The 13,377-nt window shown below is 44.6% G+C and overlaps 1 long non-coding RNA gene across 1 annotated transcript; it reads left to right on the top strand.

The window, feature by feature from the left end:
* The first annotated feature begins 11,207 nt into the window (after positions 1–11,207).
* LOC115291512 lies at positions 11,208–12,968 on the top strand. Its single transcript, XR_003908497.1, has 2 exons — positions 11,208–11,559; positions 12,154–12,968. It is a non-coding gene; the product is annotated as an uncharacterized LOC115291512 (long non-coding RNA).
* Positions 12,969–13,377: the final 409 nt, after the last annotated feature.

Raw genomic sequence — 13,377 nt, 5'->3', positions numbered from 1 at the left:
GGATATTTATTTTATACTTTGGATTGTACTCTAACTGTATACTATTTATTTCTTCCTCAAATTGTTGCAGCTTCGGCCATTGGGAATTCATTTATGTTCCTTTTACATGACCACCATCCCTTGTTTTTCTAGGCCTTCCATACTTTCTCAGCTACTAGTCCCAGAGTCTATCATTTCTTTTCATCTGTTTTTTTTCTTCTTCTTTTTTATAATAGTTTATTGTCAAATTGGTTTCCATATAACACCCAGTGCTTCTCCCCACAAGTGTCCCCCACCATGACCATCACCCCCTCCTTTCCTCCCCCTCCCCTTTCAGTCCATGGTTTGTCTTCAGTATTCAGTAGTCTCCCTTGATCTGTTTTTAAAGGTCAAAGAAAGTGATCTCCTTTAGCTTAAAAATGAACAAATGCGTAGATGTATGAAAACATCACCTGTGTCCACAGTTTTTAAGTCAGAGATCAACAACAGGTTTATTTGACTTGAATTTTTTTTGAAGAGGTAGTAGCCTCACTACAGAGTAGGAGGTATTAAAATTTAGGAGCTGGGGGGCACCTGGGTGGCTCAGTTGGTTAAGCAGCTGACTTTGGCTCAGGTCATGATCTCACAGTTTGTGGGTTCAAGCCCCACATCGGGCTCTATGCTGACAACTCAGAGCCTGGAGCCTGCTTTGGATTCTGTGTCTCCCTCTATAAAATTTGGGAGCTGGTCACATGACTCATTTTTGCAACCTTGGATCTTTTAGTGACAAAATTCTGGCCAAAGCATCCACATTTATATGTGGGTGAGGTTAGATTTCCTGTTGCCTGTTTGAAGAGGAGGTCTCAGTCCAGACAGCTGCCCCCAGAGAGGGACACACCTCAGGCTTAATGGAAAACAATTTTATGTGGCAAGTCAAAACATTTGGACTATACATGCTTGTAAAATGTAGGAAGTAGGAGATATATAATATGTAACTACATATAATAATTTATTATGTATATTACTTATATTTACAACATAGTACTATACCATATACTATATACTATCATTAGTATATATATTACTAATATGTAAGTTTATATATTATAAATATAATAAAATACTATAATAAAATAATGAACATACATGTATGATATATTACATATATATTTTTTAAAGACTGAGAACAACTATTCAGTGGCTCACAATTCTGCATGTTGAGCATGACTCAGCTGACAAGTTCTTCTACCTGTGTCCTCTGGGCTCAGCCATGTAGCAGTAGTCAACTGAGAGTTTGGTGGAGTCTGGTGGTCCAATATTACCTCATTCACATTCCTGGTAGTTAGCTTTGGCCATCAGGAAGTTTCCCTTTTCCACATGGTCTCTTATCCCTGAGGAACCTAGCCTGGGCTTCTTGCCCCCCAAATACAGTTAACTTTTGAGTTTGATCTTGTTCAGTGATGATGGCCTTGGGCTCTGGATTCTGACTACCAGTCACATAGAGATGCCTGCTTTGGGCCAAGAGCTTAACTACTTTGAACCTTTGTTGCTATGATAAAAGTAAGTTAAAAACTACAATACACAGTGCCCAGAGCAAATGTAAATTCTTGAAACCAATAGTTACTATAATTATTATTGTTGTTTTTTAATTATTATTCTTTTCATTGTATCTAAAATATTCCATTTTCTTCCTCCTATGTGGCCAGATGTGACCATGTGTCTGGCTTCTGAAAAAACATGTACAAGCTACTTGTAGGCCTGACCACAACTTCTCTTTGATTCTCCACAACTCTCCCCTTCATGGTCTGCCAACTGGAAGCAAAAATCCTAAAGAGGATCATGAGACCCCCCAAGGAATGAGCCACAAGATGGAAGGGACCTGGGTCCCTATCTGACTGACTGTAAGGCCACTCACTGGACATCCACATCTATTGTATGCACGAGGAATATATTTTTATTATGTGAAATCTCTGAGGTGCTGGGTATTGTTTTTAGAGTAGGAAGTAATACCATAACTAATATAGACATAAAGGGGGAATCTTAAAGGGACATTTCCTGATCAATTTTTTTCTGAAGGAACAAAAACTCACCCAAATGACCAAAGATTTGGGGAACATAATTGGAAGCACATAGGAATAATCTCAAGAGGTCCAGGAAGGAGATATAGTCAGGTTTTATAATAGACAGAAACCATAAACTATAAAACCATCAGCACAAGTCACTCCTTCCATCTCTCCAGAGTGCAAGGAATCACATTTCTACATACTCTTCATTTCTTTTTGTCTACACCCTGACTGCCTCTTCTTCTCCTTGTACCTAGTCTGGAGCCAGCTGCCTTGGGATAGTCCTAGGGACACTCTCAGAGAGGTCGAATGGCCCAGCCTGAGCCAAATTTACATCCTGGTCTAATCAGCTGTAGCTAAGGGGTAGGAGGGTACTCTGCCCAACACTGGTCAGTTCTCATAGAAAGGAGGGGACACCTGATGATGTCCCCAAGAAAGATCAGACAGAACTCTTAGTAACTCTCTCAGATAAATATTGGTGGGACCAATGCTTCACATTCTATTTTGTGATTGATCCATTGTTCTTACAACTTGCCCCCCCCATTAAAAAATGTACATTTAACAAAAGAGTCTTCTTTCTAGTTATCTATAATAATTAAGACTATACTTGAAATTTTTGTCCCTTGGAATTTGATCTTAATTATTAAGACATAATAACTCTAAATTGATGAGACAAAACTTATCATTCCATTGTCTCTCATTAAATTTTAGTTCTGTGCTGTTAAACTTACTCAGGCACAAGGCAGACTGGCTGAGAAGTTGGCAATTTCCTGCTGGCCTTGACACTTAGGCAAGAACAATTTGTTAGATATCCTTCTCATTACTTCTAGGTAATAGGAACCACGCTGAGTGTTTGGAATGCTCTGGCGTTGTCTTAATGCTCAACTATGCCATGTTTTAAGCTTCGGCATGCAGACATCCCCTGGGTTTACTCTGGAACTCCTGTTCAAATTATTTCATGCTGTAGCTCTCAGTTGAAATCTCCTCCAGCTCCCTGGCTGAATTGCTTTGCTGCATTTGGGGCCAATCAACAGATGTTTATCTCACAGAAGAGTATGAGCTGTTGATTCCCAAGACAGTCAACACTCCCTTTTCAGAGACATAAACTGTCATTTTCATTAAGTAATTTCCATTGAATTTCTGGGGCCAGATAACTGAGGATGATAGCAGGGATAAGATGGCTGCCATGAGTTAGAAAGTCTGACAGGGTAACCTTAGCTTATCACAAGCAGGGATGACGGAAGCAACACCAGAGAAAGGGAAGGACCACAAACTGATGAGGAAGAGAGATTCTGAGGGCATTTCTCCAGAAATACCTCTGAAATGTAGAGAGTGGAGACAAGGGGGGGTGACCCTGAGTGAAAGAACATATGAGAACAGCATCTCCTAAACGTGGTTGAGGGCTTCTACCTTCTCTTGGACTGAGGCTGGGAGTACGAGAGGCAGATGTGAATAAAATCAGGAAATTAGGGGGAGCCTGAGTGGCTCAGTTGGTTAAGCATCTGACTTTTGATTTTGGCTCAGGTCATAAATTCAGTTTGTGAGATGGAGCCCTATGTTGGGCTCTGAGCTGACAGTGCAGAGCCTGCTTGGGATTCTGTCTCTCCCTCTCTCTCTCTGCCCCTCTCCTTCTTGTGCTCTCTCTCTATCTAAATAATAAATAAACATTTACAATATATTTTTAAAAAATCAGGAAATTTGGACATGGAAAAAAGGAGGAGGGCTTTCAGAAGGTCTATAGGTGTTGGCCACGATGGAGGCTAGGGGAAAGACATGTATCTTACACCACAGAAACCATTAGAAGGTTGCACCCAAATTCCTCACTACTTTAGCAACTAGGGTCAGTTGGAAGACCAGCCATGGGAGTGGGAACCTCACAGTTCAGAAAATGTCAGCAACCGTATTTCCATTTCTGGATTGTCCATTTTGTATTTGCTGTTTTCAGCTTCTTTTCTGGGAACCTCATGAAAAATTATGCTAAGGAAAAAGATTCTTAGGCAATGCTTTTTACATCCTTCAGAGAGCCCTTGAGGGTGCCAAGAAGGGTAAGCTTGTCACACCAAGTTAGTCACACCATCCGTCTGTTAGCACTACGCCAAGGGGTGTGTGTCCTCCCCAGAACCCCAGGATGGAGACATTGTCATTGATACTCTACAGATGAGGGAACTGAGTGGATGAAGTTGGGTATGGTTCCTGACTTTCATGACTTGAGAGCCTGACTGTAATCACAGAAATCCACTCCTTCCAAAGTTTTTGGAAAAGTAAAGATGCACTCCACTCTTATTACATGGAAGGTTCTAGCATGGTATAAGAATAAATAGCTGTTGGTTTGTTCATGTCCTTTGCATTACCTTGTGCTGCTAAAAGTTGGGTCAGAGGGGATTATTTTTGAGCCAAACGGGTCCCACAGGAGCACGGCCAGTGGCATCATAAGCAGCGGCAGCAGCGCATTGATGAGTAGTAGTATGATAAAATCAGAGCTGGTGCAGCTCATTTATGCACTCCTTCTCAAAGCCTAGAGTCCTGGGTGCATCCCAGGGGCAAGAGTGGTCCCAGGAGGGTACAAACGTAGCAGCATGAGGCAGGACTGGGGTCTTGGGCTTCACACTGCTTATGGCCTTGTGCCTGGGATGCAGTAAGAGGCAAGCACTCACTGCACAGCATTGGGGAAGGGGGGATGGACTGATTGAAAGAAATGAAGACATCAAGAAGAGCAGCGCCACTGGCGGGCCTTTGCAATACCAATTTTCTGGTGACCCCCCCCCCAACATTTTGAAATTTAGCAGAAGCAACAATGTTGGCAACATCTGCTGTTGACTCCCTAGGAGGGTATTTTGTTATCTTATCTACCCATATGACTCAGAGAAGCAAGAGTCTAAGAGCATGAAGGGTAGATTAGTTGGAATCTGGGGTGTTTTTCAGTCTGAGATGATGATCCTAGGATGACAGGTCATGTGTTGATGTGGCCCCCTGCTTGGGTTTCTTATAGAGCCTCCACCCTCTAATGCTCCTGACCGAGTTCCCTTCCTCCCAGCCTCTTCTACCTTTTCTACCAATGCTCTTGGCCTCTCGTCATTTAGTGACATGAGACCCTGCAGGAGATAACCGTGTGTGCCTTTGGCTGTCTGGACCACTCCTGATCCTTTCTCTCTTCAGGTACTGGAGTTTGTAAACATGTGTTACAGAAAAGCCATTCCTGCTTTCTTTGGAGTTCATAGGACCTGGTAAGAGTCATTAATAGATGATTATAAGCAAATCAACTCACAAAACTTATTAGAAAAATGATCTTTTTAAGATTTTAATTGCTCCATGAAGCTGAAACCCACAGAGTGGCCAAGTCACAGGACAGAGCAGGAAGGCCACACAGGCATGCTGTCACAGCCAGGGAGGCCTGCCTACTGGGAATGGACTGTGTGGCTTCCAGCAGAGAGGCGAGGCCTACCCATGGCATGAGAGTTGTCAAGCCCTGTATGAATTGGTTCCTGCAGACATCCTACCCTTGGCCAAGAAGTTCAAACACTCACAAGCTTTCCGAAAGGAGAAGGGGAGAGAGGGCACTCTGAAAGGAAAGCCTGAGTATCTGGACTTTTGCAGGAATATGTAGGGGTTTGAACTCATCATATTGTAATTGGGAACTTGCTCAAGGTATAAACCAACCTGTGTCATCTAGAGGCCTGCACTGATCGTCAGCTTGTGCTGGGGTAAATGTGGGATAGTTAGCAGAAGAGGCATGGAAATTTAAGTTTAAGGTCTGGGGTACACAGAGGACCCAAGTTCCTTGGTTCTTGAATTATGTACCTTCTGTTCACACTGAGTGTTTCAGGAGAGGCCGCCATGTTATGGCAATGGCTCCCTGTGGGTGAGTCTGCAGGGTGGGACAGTTCAAGGCAAAGGCATGGTGGTGGGACTGAGGAGCAGCAGGTCTGAAGCACTGGTGACTTCCAGGGGTTTCCAAGAAAGGCCACGTGTCTTGTCTATGTTTGGGCTTTGTCAACTGTGGACCTCAGTGATTAGTGTCATCAGGGCAACTTGTGACCCAGTAGGATAAGGAAATCTCTGAAGATCAAGAAGAGCCAGAGAAGAAGAGAATAACCCATATTCAGGTGTGACACCCTCACCTCACTGCTGCCGTGAGGACCCGTAGGCTACCTGCTGTGTCCAGATGCCACTCTTACTGAGAGAGGAAGAGTTCACTGGCTAAAGGGGTTGAGAGAGAGGGGATGTGTTAGAAGAAAAGACTCAAAAAATTTCCACGTGTTCAAAAGACTTGGACTTAATCCAGTGTAAGACTGTTACTTATACTATTGATAATATAATATAACATAATATAATGTAATATATAAGATGAGTAAGAGTTAGTAACGAGGCAAAGTAAGACTTAGTAAAACTAAGACTTACACTATTTTTTAAATGAAAGACATGGAGCTACACCTAATCAGGCAGCTTTATAGTCACCTTGAATTCTGCTATCCAATATGACAACCTATTTGAGGCTTTCCCTAATGTAGAGCTCTCCAAAAATACGGTTCTAATCAACATCTCCAGGCATCATGTCTCATTATCCATCCAATCATTAAACATATATCTATTATGGGACTTTGATGTGCCCAATGCTCTGGTAGATGCAGAGGACAAAAAAATAAGACATAATGCCTGCCTTTATAGAGCTCACTTTCTACCAGGGAAGATGACAAACAACTAAATGCACCCAATAATTACAGCCGATGAGAAATGTCATGAAGAAAACAAGCATGTTGGGAAGAGCAAGGATGCACCTGCTTCATGGAGAGTAGCCGAAGGTTTCTCTGAGCAGGTGGCATTCCAGAAGTTCCCTAAATCTGTAGCCCCAGAATCTGCCCCAGGGTTGGTACAGAAGAACACTCAGTAAGTAATTGGTGGATGAATAAACAAGAAGAAACCCAGCATTCAGAGTCAGAAATAACCTATTCTCAGTAAACTGAGTCTGAAAACTTTGATGGGGGCACAAGCATGGTCATTGCAAACAGTAGAAAGAAACCCATGGAAAAAAGCACAGGATCAGCAGGTGGGAGAGAGGTAAGCCAGGATCTTGAGAAGTATGTGCACCTCTTTTTTAGGGGTGTGTGTGACATGGTCTAAGTTTTGTTTAAATAAGGCCACTCTGTTTAAATAAGGGCACTCCATGGAGACCGGGCTGGGGTGGGGAGCAGGCAGTGAGAGTAGAGGAAGCAGATTCAGTAAGAAACCTCCAGAAGCATCCAGAAAGAAGAGGTGAATGAAGGTACTGGTTGGGCCATCCTCAGAGCAAGGGCACAAATAGGTGAAAACACACGTGCCATGTGACAGTCAGATGGGACTTCTTATTCCCAAGGCTGCTCAGACTCCTCCCCTCTCTGCTTCCTGTCCCCCCACCCCTTACCTTCCTTCCTCTGCTCAGGATGGCTTCTCTGCCATTCTTGCTTTGGAAATTTTGCTGACCTCTCAAGACCTCAGATTTATCTTGACCCTCAGTGAATTTGCCCTTTATTGCTCAGAAACATTCCAGCACAAATTATCTGTTCAACATGCTACATTGTATTCTGATTTTTGTAGTTTGATCTTCCCTATTGGTTTTAAAAGTACTGGACAAGCTGGGTGCCTCTTCAACATCTTTCTGTACCTTATTTCAGAGTTAGCACCTCATCCGGTATGTTAGATGTGAGTGCACAGTAATATTTGTTGAAGGATCAAATGATTGTGTCCTTTCTGATGTAGATCTTGCTCTGCATTTAACATATTCTTTTTATTTTCATAAGCCCACTTCTGTGAATGTCATTTCCTAACCAACTCTATGGAGAGAATACAAAACTATTCTTTTACACATAGTATCTGTCCCTGATGGGATGCATTTGGCAGCAACAATGGTCTGAAACCTCCCAAGGCTTGGTAAGGGCTGTGGGGAAGTGCGAAATGTGTTCAATTAACTCCCGTTACTCAAAGTAAATGGAGGTGCTTAAGCCAACAGTCCTATATTCTCAATTGCTCCTATGACTCAACTGTGAACTCCTTAAACACGCTTTATTCATTTCACTCACAGGACGGCATGAGCCCAGCGCACAGTAGGCTCTTTGGACACATGGTTCAATGTGTACAGACTCATACGAGCATGCAGCTTCCTGAGCAGCCTGAGTGGAGGGACGATCCCCTTGGAGGCAGCTCACTCTGTAGTTGGGAGCCCACTGAGAGGCAAACTTCAGGGCTCCTGAGGTGGTTGCATTACATTTCCAGTGCCTACTCTGGTCCCATGGTCACTTGGCATAAACTGGGTGAAAATGTAAGGATAAATACGATCAGCCCATCTGACCTGTCACCCACCATCACTTAAGAGTCATATCATTTTCTCTTTACCCCGGTATTCCTTTTTCCCGTGTCCTACCCCCTTCACTCTATTCCGCAGGGATCCTGGCAAAGGACCTCCTTCCTTCACCTGTTTAATAGGTCAGATAAGGAAGCCATGGGTTCTTCCTTTCCTTAATCTTTCCTTTCTCTTTTTTCGCTTAAAGTTTTTTTTAAATGTATTTGTCTTGAAAATATTAGCAGCAGGGCTATTTTTGTGTTAATTCACAGTGTCTTAGTTTGTGGTAACTTCCAGCTCATTATCACAGTCTTAATTTCAGAAGCAAAATGAGAGGCGTGTTGTCAGGGAAGTTGGGAAAAAGGCTCCATGTGTGGGCTGCCCTTGACTCAACTCTTCTATGACTATTCTGTTTAAATTTGCTACCATCCCTGGAAGAAGCTCTTTCCTCCTCCTTTGTTCCTCCTGGTGGTGGGAGGGGAGGGGGTTCCTCCTACTTTCTGCAGCCCTTCACTTAGGGAGCCATGAATAATTTAGGACACCGGCTCCCTTTCTGAAAGCTCAGGTGAGGGCAAAGGGCCTAGTCCGGGCCAGCAACTCATTTGCTTTCTCCTGCCAGACTCCGCGGAGATCACACAGGCTCCTGGCTGGCCAGACCACAGCTGCGCTCAGAGAGGAGAATACGGTAAGCGTTGACTTTGGGGTTGAGATCTACTTTTGTTTTCTCTCTTTAGCTACTTACCAGCTCTTCTTAATCTATGAGGATGTCAGAGGCCACGACTGGTATGGAGGCTTCTCTGTCCCTTCTGAGCAGCCGCCAGCTACCCACAGAAGGCTCTGATCCCAGGCTCGGACCCAGGCTGCTGGCACCAAACCAGGTAAGGGGACTCTGATTTCATTCTTTGATTTTACAAATATTATTATGAGACTCAAAGATGAAAATGTGGCCATGACTGAAGAGACTTGACTTCTAGACCTTCTGCATGGGGTTGAGAAGGAGGAGAGATGGACCCTTACCTCTAGGATGGGTACTAGTCTCAGAGCTTCAGGAATCTACGCAAGTTGGTATTTAAACCCTCTTCTCTCCCAAATCTTCAAGGTATTTTAGTTCCAGGATCGTTTGTTCTGCAGTTGAGTCTGGCTTCTCCACCTAGTCTTCAAATATTTCCCCTTACAGTGGTTGCTATGTTCAATGTTTCTCCCTAAAGATAAGATCTAACTGGTTGCAGCCATTATTTGGGATTTCTAGTTCAAATCTGAGAAATTATTCCAATTTCCAGAATAAAGATGCAGGAACTTATGTCCAATCTCATCCCCCCTCTGCATTGGCTTCATTCCCTGACTTCACTCAGGGCACTTAATCACCTCTGACTGGAAAGGGCCATATCTATTGTTTAAAGATCTCCAGAGAAGACTCCAGAACTTTCTTTGACATTCCACCACCCTCTGCAATAATCCTTCCTGACAGAACAAGCTTCTCACCCACCAAAATACTCATGCTGCTTCTGAGGTCTCTTCTTATCTATCATCTCCGGAAAAAATCAGTGATCCATCATTTGTTACCATTCTCTTAACAGGAACATGAACTAGAAGATGCTTTACAGCTGTGTTTATGCCTGTGGCCCCGGTGACCTTTTTCCTGAAGTTACTTAAGTTGTTAACTAATCTTTTCTTGCCTCCAGACCTTGTCTAGTCCAATGTATACTGCATGTTACTGCCAGTTTAATCTTCTTGCCGTACTGTTTTGATCAAGCAACCCCAACCACGCCCTCCCAAAGGCAGAGGAAAGCCTTCCATTGACTGGTAAACTGAGTGCAAACTTGTCATGCGAGGCCCCTAGAGGGGGCAGCATGGCACCCAAGCCTTCCAGTTTAGCTCTAGTCACCCTCTAGGCTCCCTCCTTGGTCTCTGATGTCTCAGCCATTTCTTCTCTTAAGGCTGTTCCCAGCCCACAGACTACCCACCATTTCTATTCCTACCTCACAAGATGCTGCCCGTTCCCTGAGTGCCACAGGGGTGTCTACATTAATTATACAGGTTCCTTGACCTACTTGCTTATAGAAAGTCCAATTAGAAAGACAGACACGCAGACAGATATTTCAACACATTTAATATGGTGAATCCAGTGCGTGGGTGGCTACTCCAGGGACACAGCATGGGTATCCATAACCTGCTTTGTGGAGATGAAATTTAAACCGTGTTTCAATGGACAGGAAGGAGTTAGTCATGTGAAGAGGTTGGCAGAAGAGTTTTCCAAGGAGAAGCGACCCCCAAGCAAAGGAAACTAAAAGCAGTGTTTTTGACCATGCAGTGGAGGGGCACCTGGGGGGCTCAGTCAGTTAAGCATCCTGCTTCAGCTCAGGTCTGGCTTCTCACGGTTCATGGATTGGAGCCCCGCATGGAGCTCTGTGCTGACAGCTCGGAGGCTGCTTTGGATTCTGTGTCTCCCTCTCTCTCTGCCCCTTCCCTGTTTTCACTCTGTCTCTGTCTCTCAAAAATAAATAAATGTAAAAACAAAAACAAAAACAGGCAGTGGATCATAGGGAAGGCGCAGACCAGCCATTGTGAGCACTGGGCATGCAGCAAGCCTGTGCTGTGTGCTTGGCTTAGCCCATGTTGTGGGACTCACCTGACACCCCATGAGGGGGATTGTTCTCTCACAGCTCTTCCACAGATGAAACACTGAGACAAAAAAATCAGGGGACACCGCCATGCTCACATAGACTGTAAGTTCAAGTGTGGGGCCCAAGCAGAACCCAGGACCGAGCTCTATGTGCTCATCTGCTTCATAGAGGCTGTGGTCATAGAGACAGTCATACAAGAGGTCATAGAAGAGGCAGGGGGTTACCTGCAAAGCTCTGCAGCCTCCAGGTTCAGGTCTGGCTTTGCATGGGTCTTATGCTGTCTCACACACGCCACAAAGACTCTAGGTCTTAGCTCTTGAACAACAGCAAGCGACACTCAACCATGGAGTGACTGTGGCCCTCAGAAGCTATTTGGCAAAGTCTGAAGGTATTTTTGGTTTGTCACAGTTTCGCGGGTATGAGCTCCTGGCATCTGGTGATTAGAGGCCAGAGATGCTTGCTGCTCAACACCCTGTAACACACAGATGGCCTCGTCACAAAGAACCTGAGTCCTACAGAAAAGGCGCCGTGACTTCCACAGGAAGCCTACACCCCATACTATTCCAAGAGTTCCAGGAGCTGATGTAGGGATGCTCCCGAGGTAAACACCATTGGCTTAAAAGGCTGAGTGCCCAAGGGGTTCAAATGCTCTCGGATGGATGTTCTCCACATTTGCCTCAATGAAAATACCCACTTCCTCCATGAATCCCATGTTTTCTTCAAAGCAGAACCCCACAGAAATCTGTGGCTGCCTGGCCTACTGGCCGTGGTTCATCAGCTCTGTTTGCTGGGTTGTTTTCTCCCAGACGTCCAACCTCCTTCCCTGACTGCACTGCATCTTGCTGGTTCCTGGCATTGCCTCTGACAGCTGGACTTACTGAGGAAAATCCTCAGCCCTACAGGAAGGTGTTCAGCACGGCCCCCACCATGCTCCCTGGCTTAACCTGCACCCAGAGCAGGACAGTCAGACATTTCTTCTCTGTGTAGCGTCGGCCTCCTCCCCCTCAACCCCACCCCCAGTTATCTGTATTTACTCTGAAAAACCTTTCCTCCACTTTACTTAGTTTTCCTCTGAGCCCAATTGCCTGCTCAGTTCTCTGTCGTTTCTGTTTATTTCTACTTCTCATTTTTCCCATTGATTATAGCAGGAACAGTGTGTTCCCTGTAATATTTGGTTACACTTAATATTTCTCAGCAAAACGTTGACTTGGAGTACTGAGCAGTAAAAATCCAGGCCTGCTCTGCTTACACTGGACAGCGGCTTCAGCACAGGCTCTGATTCATGATGGATCTAGTCCCTCCTTAAAGGGGAATCACACCCAGGCAAACACAGGAAGGTGCCCAGCAGGCAAGCCACCGAACTCCCCCACAGGATGCCCTTTCCTCAGATACATGAGTGGCTATGGCACTCTTGGTGCCCGACATTGCACCCAGTGAAAGGGCCAGATGAATATGCTGTTGAGTCCCAACATTCCTTAAACAGCACAGCTTTTCTAAATCAGCCTTTGCCATCAGTGCTGCTAATGTTGGTTTCATCTGATGCCACCTTTGGAAGCTATACATCAAGCTGAGAATGAATGAAGCTCTTGGGGGCAGCAGTCCTGCAGGCCTCCTCCATGGGCAGATGAAAGCTGCATGCCCTTTCCTCAGAACTCCAGTGCCAACATCACAGACCAGCCTGAGTGTTCAGAAGCTCATCTGGGTGAAATTCAATACCCACGGCAGAGACCGTTGGCTTGAATTGCACACTCCCTAAGGGGACCCAGTCCTCCTGAGTGAATCTTCTCCATATTGGCTTCGATATTAGGACCCACTTCATCCCTGAACCCGATGGTTTCCTTAGAATAAAATTGTGTGAGTTTAACCCTCAGGAGGGCCCTAGGCATGGATAGTCATGGGTTCAAAGTGAAGAACTGATCTCCACTTACCAGTTTAGGAAATACTGCAAGTGATGTATTGCTCAATTCTGTTAACAGAAAACAACACAATACAAACTCTTATACCTATCAACATTTTGCACCCTGAGGTTTCTCTTTGGGTACAAAAATATATTTTTGTGTGTGGTTTAAAAAAAACTTTTTAATGTTTATTCTTAAGAGAGAGACAGACAGACATATAGAGCATAAGCAGGGAAGGGGTAGAGAGAGAGGGAGACATAGAATCCAAAGCAGGCTCCAGGCTCTGAGCTGTCAGCACAGAGTCCGATGTGGAACTCAAACTCACAAACCATGAGATTATGACCTGAGCTGAAGTCCAACCCTTAACCAACTGAGCCACTCAGGTGCTTTTGTGTGGTTTAAAGAAGCCAATAAAATGAATAACATGAAGAAGGAAATTGAAAACCCAGATTTTCTAAGAAGTCCGTCCTCATCTCACCTATTACAATGCAGTTAACCAGGGGCCCATCAAGTCACTCTGT

Source organism: Suricata suricatta, chromosome 5, assembly GCF_006229205.1.
Source record: "Suricata suricatta isolate VVHF042 chromosome 5, meerkat_22Aug2017_6uvM2_HiC, whole genome shotgun sequence".
NCBI lineage: Eukaryota > Metazoa > Chordata > Mammalia > Carnivora > Herpestidae > Suricata > Suricata suricatta.
Note: the sequence above shows the minus strand (reverse complement) of the source record. Positions and strands in the feature narration are given on the sequence as shown.